This window comes from Anabrus simplex, chromosome 3, assembly GCF_040414725.1.
Source record: "Anabrus simplex isolate iqAnaSimp1 chromosome 3, ASM4041472v1, whole genome shotgun sequence".
Lineage (NCBI taxonomy): Eukaryota > Metazoa > Arthropoda > Insecta > Orthoptera > Tettigoniidae > Anabrus > Anabrus simplex.
Window position 1 is genome coordinate 420,051,844 of NC_090267.1, and position 14,733 is coordinate 420,066,576.

Here is a 14,733-nt window from a genome sequence, read left to right on the forward strand (position 1 = left end):
CTACCCAAGGAACAACCACGAATTTAAAAGCATGATGAGGAAAATGGCAATACGTTACTTCCCTACTGGCATGCAGTCAGAGACGTTGCCATGGTAACCTGTAGGTTCGTTGTCGGTCTGTCGGTCACTAAATGCAGAGCATGATACCAGCAGAAAATTGTAAATTTCTCCGTCATGTGAAGAGTAAGGTAAATTATGAACATAACGAAAGTTGTTTATAATGAAGAGACGTTTCACGTACGGTAAACGAAGTTTACAGAAAATCAATAGTATAAGAGAAAATAGAGGAAAACCACTGTGGTTTTCCTATAAACACCCCGTCTATTCAAAGATTTTAAAATTATATGCATATCGGAACCTTTCCTGGGATGAGTATACTCTAAATATGAAGTTTGGCTGAGATCTATCCAGCCGTTTCGACGTGATGGTGGGAAAACCACTCTGGTTTTCCTATAAACCCCCCGTCTATTCAAGGATTTTAAAATGATATGCATATCTAAACCTTCCCCGGGATTAGTATACTCTAAATACAATGTTTGGTTGAGATCCATCCAGCCGTTTCGACGTGATGGTGGAAAAACCATTCTGATTTTCCTATAAACCCCCCATATATTCAAATATTTTAAAATGATATGCATATGGAAAACTTCCCCGCGATGAGTATCCTCTAAATATGAAGTTTGGTTGAGATCTATCCAGCCGTTTCGACGTGATGGTGGAAAAACCATTCTGGTTTTCCTATAAACCCCCTGTCTATTCAAGGATTTTAAAATGATATGCATATCAAAACCTTCTCCGGGATGAGTATACCCTAAATATGAAGTTTGGTTGAGATCTATCCAGCCGTTTCGACGTGATGGTGGAACAGACAAACAGACAGACAAACAGAAACAATTTTATTTATATAGATTTTTACACTCGTTCTTCACCCCCTTTCCATCCCCGCCCAAAGGAGTCCTATGAGTCCCTTACACAACAGTATATTTTTTCCCCAGATATTAAGTCTTATTTGTACCTATTTTGGTTGACAGCTATGCCCAAACGTACATGCATAATCTCACTGCTCTAGAATCCTGGAGCTGACGTTGCCATGGTTACGGCAGTTCATTTCTTTATCCGATTCCTAGAGCAGGGGTAGTGTGGTGCCAATATCTCCGTAACGGTTGGTTTTAGGGCCTTAAAACATGGTTTTCGGGCCCGTAGGGCTTACCGAGTTTTGTTCTTTGCGTCAAGAGGATTAAATTGAGCTTTGTCTCGTCCTTATACGACAAATTCGATATTTTGCCTATAATAGTATAAGAGAAAATGGAGGAAAACCGTTTTTCCTATAAAACCCCCGTCTTTTCAAAGATTTTAAAATGATACGCATATCGAAACCTTCCCCGGGGTCAGTATACTCTAAATATGAAGTTTGGTTGAGATCTATCCAGCCGTTTCGACGTGATGGTGGAACAGACAAACAGACAGACAAACAGACAAACAGAAACAATTTTATTTATATAGACTAGCAAATGTACCCGTGCTTCGCTACGGTATTCTGCATTGTTAAACGAATATTGAAGTAAATACTGTACATGCAGTAAATAAGATTGTTTTAAAATAGCATGTCTCTTAGCGTTATCCGAGAAACAATATGCAGAGGTCCCCATACGTTGTTTCCAGTGTAAAGTGCTTGTTACGGATTTGTGATGATAACGACAGGCTCACTTCCCTACTGCGATTCACAATCGAGTTGGGAAGTTTACATTATAATTGCAGGCCCCATTGCCTACTGCGCGGTCACAATCTATTTGGGGAGTTTCCGTTACAATTGCAGGCCCCCTTTCCTACCTCCAGACATATTACAAATTGAAGAGTTTTTATTATAATGGCAGGAAACTTCCCTACAACCAGTCAAAATTGAGTTGTGCAGTTATCATTATAATGATAGGCCCCTTTTCCAACTGCCAGCCAGCTTCCTGCCAGTCACACCAAGTTGATGAGTTTCCATCAAAATAGCAGGCCAGTATGCCTAATGCCAGTCACATTTTAGATGGGTACATCTGTTTATAACTGCGGGAACGCTTGCCTACAGCCAAAGACTGTATGCTGCATGCTCCCTTGCCTTCTGAAAGTCAAATCGAGAAGTGAATTATTCATTACAATGGTAGGCCTGCCTCATTAATGCCAGTTACACAGGAATTGGAGAAGGACTCCATTCCTACTGCCAGTCATAGTCGGTGTGCGGAGTACTGATTACAATAGCAGACACACCCTTTCTCGATCGCTACAAAATCGACATCAGTGAATATATATAGTTCGACATACGAAAGTATGTGCTTGTTTACAATATTGCAGACCTTCATTTACAGATTAACTGCTTCTAAACGGTACATCATATCGAGAAAAGATTGTACCATAAGACGCCGGATTTAGCGGCCTAAATTGCTGGTCATATGATATCTCATCTATTCATGGGTCAGATTGAGTTAGAAACTTGGGTAAAATTTGTGTAAGATTATCTCACATTGCATTGCTTTTCGGATAATTAAGTGACAGCTACATACATAGCATTTGGCTCACATATGGCTACTGGGTGGACCAATTTTCGTGTAGAGTATGATGATTCTATCTTTCCTCTAAGTGATGGAAGGTATGAATTATGTATGTGAAAAGTACTACTTTACTTAAGATCGAGAAATAGAGAAAAGTCAAACGTAAAATGGATATAAATACGACAAAAAGTCGTACGACCAAGGTTGTAGATCACTCGAAATTGAACGGGGATTGTGCCATCCGTTATGTGATGATACTTCCCGAAGGTCTGCACCATCATTAAAATTGCCTCCATATTTCGATATTCTTCGGGATAGAAAGGGAAAAATTTAAAGCTCTTGGAAGTTTTCCGCCCGTTACAGGCTAAGTCGTAAAATTTTGCCAAATTTCAGTTTTCTTTCTCGACTGGCAGATTATGCCGCAATCTGGGTTTTCAGTGAGAAGTGTAAAAAGTAGAACTTTCAAGATACTAAACCAAAAAATATGCAGATGATCATTATTACCCCTTAAGCGTGTAGCTGTACGAAAATTTCGACAAAATAGTCTATGTACAGGCACACAGTAGTTACGATTTTATTTACATAGATAAATAAGGAACCTGCTCCACGTACAACACCTTTTGGGCTATATCCGCTGGACTTAACCGGAAAAACGGACCGTTTATGATATCTCCCTTATTAATCCTCCTGTCGAAAAAATGCACATGAAAAAAAGTTTTAGAGATGGAATTCCATCATGTTTGGTCGATTTCCAGTCAGGTTGGTCTTGTACTGTATATATTCTGGAAGAGTAAAATCACCATTTCGGTTCCCTATAAACCGCCAGTCCATTCCGGGAACATGAAATGTTATTGACGATTAACACCTACCGTTGGACAGGTGGATGTTAATATAAAGTTTGACTCAAATATCTTCAGTAGTTTTCAAGTTGTAAAACATACGCTTTACACGCACCCGCTCTTGAGTTAAGTCCGGTGGGACTTGTACCGGAAAACGGTCCGTTAATGATATCTCCCTTATTAATCCTCGTATTGAAATGATGCACATGAGGAAAAAGGCCTAGAAATGAATTTCCATTACGGCAGCTAAATTTACATTAAGTTTGGTTGCAAAATGACGGTTTCGGTTTCGTATAATCCCCCAGTCAATTCAGGGATTCAGAAACAATACTTGCCCTAAAACCTACCAAAGGACAGATGGATTCTAAATATCAAGTTTGGTGGAAATATATCCAGTAGTTTCCAAGTTTTAAACAAACAGACAAACAAACAAACAGACAGACACCAAAACAGAATATATGCAGATGGTCATTATTACACCTGAAACGGATAACTGTACGGAAATTTCGCCAAAATTGTCAATGTACAGACATACTCTAGAAGTGTAGACCTTTATTTCGATAGTTACTGCTTTGCAACTGTACGACGTATCTACAAACGGACTTCACCATCAGACGCCCCTTTCAGTGCTCTACATGGTTGGTCCTATGACATCTTCTCGTATCTCCTTTATTTATGGGTTAGATTGAGTTAGAGTCATTGAATGGGGTGAAATCTTGTACAGTTTTTGAATGCTACTTTATATTTTTGATTCTCATGTGACAGCTAGAATCATAAAATTTGGCTATAACATTGCCAATGGTCATGTCAATGTGCGTGCCGAATGTCATGATTCTACCTTTCCTATAAGTGTGCCAAACGATAACATATACGTGTAAAAGTACAAAATCAACTTGTGTTTAATGTATTAGGGATAGAAATACGACGAAAAGTCACAGGACAAAAGTTGTAGATCTCTCCAAAATGAAACGCAATTTGCTTTGTGACTTTTGATACCACTTACTGATTAGCCACCAATTACCCCGAAACGAAGGTCTGCACCGCCGTTAAAATTGCATCCATATTTCGGAATTTTCCTGGGCCAGAAGTTATACATTTGCATAGCTTAGAATATTTCCTCAAAGGAAAGAGTGTACAGCATTCGGGATTAGCACTCGCATACATACGTGGTAATTAAGGAAGAAAGTAATACAGTTTAGTAAGTTGAAATTAATAGAAAATAGATTATAACAGAGGACATCCGGATGACGACAAATATATAAATACCAAGTGAATGTATTGGAAAATCAAATGCTCCTCAATAAATTATGCCGGAGTGAGTTATGGATATAAGAAAGCGGTAATCGGAGAGAAATTTACGCGCAGGGATTCTTAGGTAATCAGATAAGAAGATGAATATTTGTGTTATTACTTATGCTATTCGAGGACGGTTATAACCTCCAATGATATTCCGCCAATATCCCGCAGAATGGCCGATTGACGACTCTCTTGCTTTCTACCCAAGGAACAACCACGAATTTAAAGGAATGATGAGGAAAATGACAATACGTTACTTCCCTGCTGGCAAGCAGTCAGAGACGTTGCCATGGTAACCCATATATTCGTTATCGCTCTGTCGGTCCCTCAATGCCGAGCATGGTATCGGCAGAAAATAGTAAATTTCTCCGTCATTTGAAGAGTAAGGTAAATTATGAACACAACGAAAGTTGTTTGTGATGAAGAGACCTTTCACATACGGTCCACAGAGTTTGCAGAAAATCAATAGTATAAGAGAAAATGGAGGAAGACCGTTGTGGTTTTCCTATAGACCCCCGTCTTTTCAAAGATTTTAAAATGATATGCATATCGAAACCTTCCCCGGGGTGAGTATACTCTAAATATGAAGTTTGGTTGAGATCTATCCAGCCCTTTCGACGTGATGGTGGAACAAACAAACATTTTTATTCTTTTTATTTTGCTAGTTGCTTTACGTCGCACCGACACAGATAGGTCTTATGGCGACGATGGGACAGGGAAGGGATAGGAGTTGGAAGGAATCGGCCGTGGCCTTAATTAAGGTACAGCCCCAGCATTTGCCTGGTGTGAAAATGGGAAACCACGGAAAACCATTTTCAGAGCTGCCGACAGTGGGGTTCGAACCTACTATCTCCCGAATACTGGATATTGGCCGCACTTAAGCCAAACAAACAAACAAACAAACAAACAAACAAACAAACAAACAGACAAACAGAAACGAACAACTTTATTTATAAGATTATTTTTATACCACTCCCCTCGCCCCCTGCCAAAAGGGTGCTAGGGGTGTCTTACCCTCACGCGGTTTGTCTCCTGATACTAATTGATAAGTGTACCACGTTTGGTGAAATTGCTCCAGTGGTTTAGTTGGAGATGTGTCATTTACACACACACTTCCATTTCTATATATAGTAAGATTTTTACACTCGTTCTTCACCCCCTTTCCATCCCCGCCCAAAGGAGTCCTATGAGTGCCTTACACAACAGTATATTTTTTTCCCAGATATTAAGTCTTATTTGTACCTATTTTGGTTGACAGCTATGCCCAAACGTACATGCATAATCTCACTGCTCTAGAATCCTGGAGCTGACGTTGCCATGGTTACGGCAGTTCATTTCTTTATCCGATTCCTAGAGCAGGGGTAGTGTGGTGCCAATATCTCCGTAACGGTTGGTTTTAGGGCCTTAAAACATGGTTTTCGGGCCCGTAGGGCTTACCGAGTTTTGTTCTTTGCGTCAAGAGGATTAAATTGAGCTTTGTCTCGTCCTTATACGACAAATTCGATATTTTGCCTATAATAGTATAAGAGAAAATGGAGGAAAACCGTTTTTCCTATAAAACCCCCGTCTTTTCAAAGATTTTAAAATGATATGCATATCGAAACCTTCCCCGGGGTCAGTATACTCTAAATATGAAGTTTGGTTGAGATCTATCCAGCCGTTTCGACGTGATGGTGGAACAGACAAACAGACAGACAAACAGACAAACAGAAACAATTTTATTTATATATATAGACTAGGACTTTCAGGAAATCAAAAATTATGGAGATTGTTATTATTACCCCTTAAACGGAAAGCTGTACGAAAATTTCGCCAAAATAGTCAGTGTAGAGGTACACAGTCGTTACGATTTGATTTATATAGATAAGGAATCTGCTCCATGTAAAACACCTTTTGGGCTATGTCCGCTGGACTTAACCTGCAAAAGTGACCATTCATGATATCTCCCTTATTAATCCTCCTGACGAAAAAATGCACATGAAAAAAAAGGTTTAGAGGTGGAATTCCACCAGGTTTGGTCGATTTCCAGTCAGGTTGGTCTTGTTCTGTATATATTGTGGAAGAGTAAAATCACCATTTCGGTTCCTTATAAACCGCCAGTCCATTCCGGAACATGAAATGTTATTTACGTTTAAAACCTACCTTTGGACAGGTGGATGCTAAATATAAATTTTGTTTCGAATGTCTTCAGTAGTTTTCAAGTTGTAAGGAATACGCTTTACACGCACCCGCTCGTGAGTTAAGTCCGATGGGACTTGTACAGAAAAACGGTCCTTTAATGATATCTCCCTTATTGATCCTCGTATCGAAATGATGCACATGAGAAAAAAAGGTTTAGACATTAATTTCTACCAAGGTAGGTAGACTTCCATAAACGTTTGTTGTGTATATTTTTTGGAAGTGCAAAATCACTGTTTCGGTTTCGTATAAACCCCCAGTTAGTTCAGGGATTTAGAAACAATATTTGCCCTGAAACCTATCAAGGACAGGTGTATTCTAAATACGAATCTTGGTGGAAATGCATCCAGTAGTTTCTAGCATTCACGTACATACGGCGTAATTAAGGAAGAAAATAATACAGTTAAGAATGTTGAAACTAATAGAAAATGGATTATAACTGAGGACAGCCGGATAACGACAAATAAATAAATGCCGTGAGTTATGGATATAATAAAGCGCTAACAGAGGAGAAATTTAGGTTCAGTGATTCTTAGGTAAACAAATATGAAGATGACTAATGGTGTTATTACTTAATCTATTCGAGGGCGGTTATAACCTCCAACGATATTCCGCCAATATCCCGCAGATGAGCCGATTGATGCCTCTCTTGCCATCTACCCAAGGAACAACCACGAATTTAAAAGCATGATGAGGAAAATGGCAATACGTTACTTCCCTACTGGCATGCAGTCAGAGACGTTGCCATGGTAACCTGTAGGTTCGTTGTCGGTCTGTCGGTCACTAAATGCAGAGCATGATACCAGCAGAAAATTGTAAATTTCTCCGTCATGTGAAGAGTAAGGTAAATTATGAACATAACGAAAGTTGTTTATAATGAAGAGACGTTTCACGTACGGTAAACGAAGTTTACAGAAAATCAATAGTATAAGAGAAAATAGAGGAAAACCACTGTGGTTTTCCTATAAACACCCCGTCTATTCAAAGATTTTAAAATTATATGCATATCGGAACCTTTCCTGGGATGAGTATACTCTAAATATGAAGTTTGGCTGAGATCTATCCAGCCGTTTCGACGTGATGGTGGGAAAACCACTCTGGTTTTCCTATAAACCCCCCGTCTATTCAAGGATTTTAAAATGATATGCATATCTAAACCTTCCCCGGGATTAGTATACTCTAAATACAATGTTTGGTTGAGATCCATCCAGCCGTTTCGGCGTGATGGTGGAAAAACCATTCTGATTTTCCTATAAACCATTCTGATTTTCCTATAAACCCCCCATATATTCAAATATTTTAAAATGATATGCATATGGAAAACTTCCCCGCGATGAGTATCCTCTAAATATGAAGTTTGGTTGAGATCTATCCAGCCGTTTCGACGTGATGGTGGAAAAACCATTCTGGTTTTCCTATAAACCCCCTGTCTATTCAAGGATTTTAAAATGATATGCATATCGAAACCTTCTCCGGGATGAGTATACCCTAAATATGAAGTTTGGTTGAGATCTATCCAGCCGTTTCGACGTGATGGTGGAACAGACAAACAGACAGACAAACAGAAACAATTTTATTTATATAGATTTTTACACTCGTTCCTCACCCCCTTTCCATCCCCGCCCAAAGGAGTCCTATGAGTGCCTTACACAACAGTATATTTTTTTCCCAGATATTAAGTCTTATTTGTACCTATTTTGGTTGACAGCTATGCCCAAACGTACATGCATAATCTCACTGCTCTAGAATCCTGGAGCTGACGTTGCCATGGTTACGGCAGTTCATTTCTTTATCCGATTCCTAGAGCAGGGGTAGTGTGGTGCCAATATCTCCGTAACGGTTGGTTTTAGGGCCTTAAAACATGGTTTTCGGGCCCGTAGGGCTTACCGAGTTTTGTTCTTTGCGTCAAGAGGATTAAATTGAGCTTTGTCTCGTCCTTATACGACAAATTCGATATTTTGCCTATAATAGTATAAGAGAAAATGGAGGAAAACCGTTTTTCCTATAAAACCCCCGTCTTTTCAAAGATTTTAAAATGATATGCATATCGAAACCTTCCCCGGGGTCAGTATACTCTAAATATGAAGTTTGGTTGAGATCTATCCAGCCGTTTCGACGTGATGGTGGAACAGACAAACAGACAGACAAACAGACAAACAGAAACAATTTTATTTATATAGACTAGCAAATGTACCCGTGCTTCGCTACGGTATTCTGCATTGTTAAACGAATATTGAAGTAAATACTGTACATGCAGTAAATAAGATTGTTTTAAAATAGCATGTCTCTTAGCGTTATCCGAGAAACAATATGCAGAGGTCCCCATACGTTGTTTCCAGTGTAAAGTGCTTGTTACGGATTTGTGATGATAACGACAGGCTCACTTCCCTACTGCGATTCACAATCGAGTTGGGAAGTTTACATTATAATTGCAGGCCCCATTGCCTACTGCGCGGTCACAATCTATTTGGGGAGTTTCCGTTACAATTGCAGGCCCCCTTTCCTACCTCCAGACATATTACAAATTGAAGAGTTTTTATTATAATGGCAGGAAACTTCCCTACAACCAGTCAAAATTGAGTTGTGCAGTTATCATTATAATGATAGGCCCCTTTTCCAACTGCCAGCCAGCTTCCTGCCAGTCACACCAAGTTGATGAGTTTCCATCAAAATAGCAGGCCAGTATGCCTAATGCCAGTCACATTTTAGATGGGTACATCTGTTTATAACTGCGGGAACGCTTGCCTACAGCCAAAGACTGTATGCTGCATGCTCCCTTGCCTTCTGAAAGTCAAATCGAGAAGTGAATTATTCATTACAATGGTAGGCCTGCCTCATTAATGCCAGTTACACAGGAATTGGAGAAGGACTCCATTCCTACTGCCAGTCATAGTCGGTGTGCGGAGTACTGATTACAATAGCAGACACACCCTTTCTCGATCGCTACAAAATCGACATCAGTGAATATATATAGTTCGACATACGAAAGTATGTGCTTGTTTACAATATTGCAGACCTTCATTTACAGATTAACTGCTTCTAAACGGTACATCATATCGAGAAAAGATTGTACCATAAGACGCCGGATTTAGCGGCCTAAATTGCTGGTCATATGATATCTCATCTATTCATGGGTCAGATTGAGTTAGAAACTTGGGTAAAATTTGTGTAAGATTATCTCACATTGCATTGCTTTTCGGATAATTAAGTGACAGCTACATACATAGCATTTGGCTCACATATGGCTACTGGGTGGACCAATTTTCGTGTAGAGTATGATGATTCTATCTTTCCTCTAAGTGATGGAAGGTATGAATTATGTATGTGAAAAGTACTACTTTACTTAAGATCGAGAAATAGAGAAAAGTCAAACGTAAAATGGATATAAATACGACAAAAAGTCGTACGACCAAGGTTGTAGATCACTCGAAATTGAACGGGGATTGTGCCATCCGTTATGTGATGATACTTCCCGAAGGTCTGCACCATCATTAAAATTGCCTCCATATTTCGATATTCTTCGGGATAGAAAGGGAAAAATTTAAAGCTCTTGGAAGTTTTCCGCCCGTTACAGGCTAAGTCGTAAAATTTTGCCAAATTTCAGTTTTCTTTCTCGACTGGCAGATTATGCCGCAATCTGGGTTTTCAGTGAGAAGTGTAAAAAGTAGAACTTTCAAGATACTAAACCAAAAAATATGCAGATGATCATTATTACCCCTTAAGCGTGTAGCTGTACGAAAATTTCGACAAAATAGTCTATGTACAGGCACACAGTAGTTACGATTTTATTTACATAGATAAATAAGGAACCTGCTCCACGTACAACACCTTTTGGGCTATATCCGCTGGACTTAACCGGAAAAACGGACCGTTTATGATATCTCCCTTATTAATCCTCCTGTCGAAAAAATGCACATGAAAAAAAGTTTTAGAGATGGAATTCCATCATGTTTGGTCGATTTCCAGTCAGGTTGGTCTTGTACTGTATATATTCTGGAAGAGTAAAATCACCATTTCGGTTCCCTATAAACCGCCAGTCCATTCCGGGAACATGAAATGTTATTGACGATTAACACCTACCGTTGGACAGGTGGATGTTAATATAAAGTTTGACTCAAATATCTTCAGTAGTTTTCAAGTTGTAAAACATACGCTTTACACGCACCCGCTCTTGAGTTAAGTCCGGTGGGACTTGTACCGGAAAACGGTCCGTTAATGATATCTCCCTTATTAATCCTCGTATTGAAATGATGCACATGAGGAAAAAGGCCTAGAAATGAATTTCCATTACGGCAGCTAAATTTACATTAAGTTTGGTTGCAAAATGACGGTTTCGGTTTCGTATAATCCCCCAGTCAATTCAGGGATTCAGAAACAATACTTGCCCTAAAACCTACCAAAGGACAGATGGATTCTAAATATCAAGTTTGGTGGAAATATATCCAGTAGTTTCCAAGTTTTAAACAAACAGACAAACAAACAAACAGACAGACACCAAAACAGAATATATGCAGATGGTCATTATTACACCTGAAACGGATAACTGTACGGAAATTTCGCCAAAATTGTCAATGTACAGACATACTCTAGAAGTGTAGACCTTTATTTCGATAGTTACTGCTTTGCAACTGTACGACGTATCTACAAACGGACTTCACCATCAGACGCCCCTTTCAGTGCTCTACATGGTTGGTCCTATGACATCTTCTCGTATCTCCTTTATTTATGGGTTAGATTGAGTTAGAGTCATTGAATGGGGTGAAATCTTGTACAGTTTTTGAATGCTACTTTATATTTTTGATTCTCATGTGACAGCTAGAATCATAAAATTTGGCTATAACATTGCCAATGGTCATGTCAATGTGCGTGCCGAATGTCATGATTCTACCTTTCCTATAAGTGTGCCAAACGATAACATATACGTGTAAAAGTACAAAATCAACTTGTGTTTAATGTATTAGGGATAGAAATACGACGAAAAGTCACAGGACAAAAGTTGTAGATCTCTCCAAAATGAAACGCAATTTGCTTTGTGACTTTTGATACCACTTACTGATTAGCCACCAATTACCCCGAAACGAAGGTCTGCACCGCCGTTAAAATTGCATCCATATTTCGGAATTTTCCTGGGCCAGAAGTTATACATTTGCATAGCTTAGAATATTTCCTCAAAGGAAAGAGTGTACAGCATTCGGGATTAGCACTCGCATACATACGTGGTAATTAAGGAAGAAAGTAATACAGTTTAGTAAGTTGAAATTAATAGAAAATAGATTATAACAGAGGACATCCGGATGACGACAAATATATAAATACCAAGTGAATGTATTGGAAAATCAAATGCTCCTCAATAAATTATGCCGGAGTGAGTTATGGATATAAGAAAGCGGTAATCGGAGAGAAATTTACGCGCAGGGATTCTTAGGTAATCAGATAAGAAGATGAATATTTGTGTTATTACTTATGCTATTCGAGGACGGTTATAACCTCCAATGATATTCCGCCAATATCCCGCAGAATGGCCGATTGACGACTCTCTTGCTTTCTACCCAAGGAACAACCACGAATTTAAAGGAATGATGAGGAAAATGACAATACGTTACTTCCCTGCTGGCAAGCAGTCAGAGACGTTGCCATGGTAACCCATATATTCGTTATCGCTCTGTCGGTCCCTCAATGCCGAGCATGGTATCGGCAGAAAATAGTAAATTTCTCCGTCATTTGAAGAGTAAGGTAAATTATGAACACAACGAAAGTTGTTTGTGATGAAGAGACCTTTCACATACGGTCCACAGAGTTTGCAGAAAATCAATAGTATAAGAGAAAATGGAGGAAGACCGTTGTGGTTTTCCTATAGACCCCCGTCTTTTCAAAGATTTTAAAATGATATGCATATCGAAACCTTCCCCGGGGTGAGTATACTCTAAATATGAAGTTTGGTTGAGATCTATCCAGCCCTTTCGACGTGATGGTGGAACAAACAAACATTTTTATTCTTTTTATTTTGCTAGTTGCTTTACGTCGCACCGACACAGATAGGTCTTATGGCGACGATGGGACAGGGAAGGGATAGGAGTTGGAAGGAATCGGCCGTGGCCTTAATTAAGGTACAGCCCCAGCATTTGCCTGGTGTGAAAATGGGAAACCACGGAAAACCATTTTCAGAGCTGCCGACAGTGGGGTTCGAACCTACTATCTCCCGAATACTGGATATTGGCCGCACTTAAGCCAAACAAACAAACAAACAAACAAACAAACAAACAAACAAACAGACAAACAGAAACGAACAACTTTATTTATAAGATTATTTTTATACCACTCCCCTCGCCCCCTGCCAAAAGGGTGCTAGGGGTGTCTTACCCTCACGCGGTTTGTCTCCTGATACTAATTGATAAGTGTACCACGTTTGGTGAAATTGCTCCAGTGGTTTAGTTGGAGATGTGTCATTTACACACACACTTCCATTTCTATATATAGTAAGATTTTTACACTCGTTCTTCACCCCCTTTCCATCCCCGCCCAAAGGAGTCCTATGAGTGCCTTACACAACAGTATATTTTTTTCCCAGATATTAAGTCTTATTTGTACCTATTTTGGTTGACAGCTATGCCCAAACGTACATGCATAATCTCACTGCTCTAGAATCCTGGAGCTGACGTTGCCATGGTTACGGCAGTTCATTTCTTTATCCGATTCCTAGAGCAGGGGTAGTGTGGTGCCAATATCTCCGTAACGGTTGGTTTTAGGGCCTTAAAACATGGTTTTCGGGCCCGTAGGGCTTACCGAGTTTTGTTCTTTGCGTCAAGAGGATTAAATTGAGCTTTGTCTCGTCCTTATACGACAAATTCGATATTTTGCCTATAATAGTATAAGAGAAAATGGAGGAAAACCGTTTTTCCTATAAAACCCCCGTCTTTTCAAAGATTTTAAAATGATATGCATATCGAAACCTTCCCCGGGGTCAGTATACTCTAAATATGAAGTTTGGTTGAGATCTATCCAGCCGTTTCGACGTGATGGTGGAACAGACAAACAGACAGACAAACAGACAAACAGAAACAATTTTATTTATATATATAGACTAGCGAATGTACCCGTGCTTCGCTACGGTATTCTACATTGTATTCGAATATCGAAGTAAATAGTGTGCATGCAGTAAATAAGATTGTTTTAAAATTGCATGTCTCTTAGCGTTATCCGAGAAAGAGCATGGGGAGGTCCCCGTACGTTGTTTCCAATGTAAAGTGTTTGTTATGGATTTGTGATATAACGGCAGGCTCACTGCCTACTGCCATTCACAATCGAGTTGGGAAGTTTACGTTATAATTGCAGGCCCCATTGCCTACTATGCGGACAGAATCGATTTGAGGAGTTTTCGTTAAAATGGCAGCCCCCCTTTCCTACTTCCAGACAGATTAGAGTTTTTATTATAATGGCATGCAATTACCCTACTACCACTCGAAATTAAGTTGTGCAGTTATCATTATAATGTCAGGCCCATTTTCCTACTTTCAGCCAGCTTACTGCCAGTCACACCAAGTTGGTGAGTTTCCATCAAAATAGCAGGCCACTATGCCTAATGCCAGTCACATTTTAGATGAGGACATTTCTTTATAATGGCGGGCACCCTTGCCTACTGCCAAACACAATCGGGTAGGGGAGTTTTAAACAAAACTGCATGCTCACTTGCCTTCTGCAAGTCAAATCGAGAAGTGAACTATTCATTACAATTGTAGACCTTCCTTACTAATGACAGTTACACAGGAGTTGGAGAAGGAACCCTTTCATACTGCCAGTCAAAGTCGGTGTGGGGAGTACTGATTACAATAGCAGACCCACCCTTTCTCGATCGCTACAAATCGACATCAGTGAATATATATAGATCG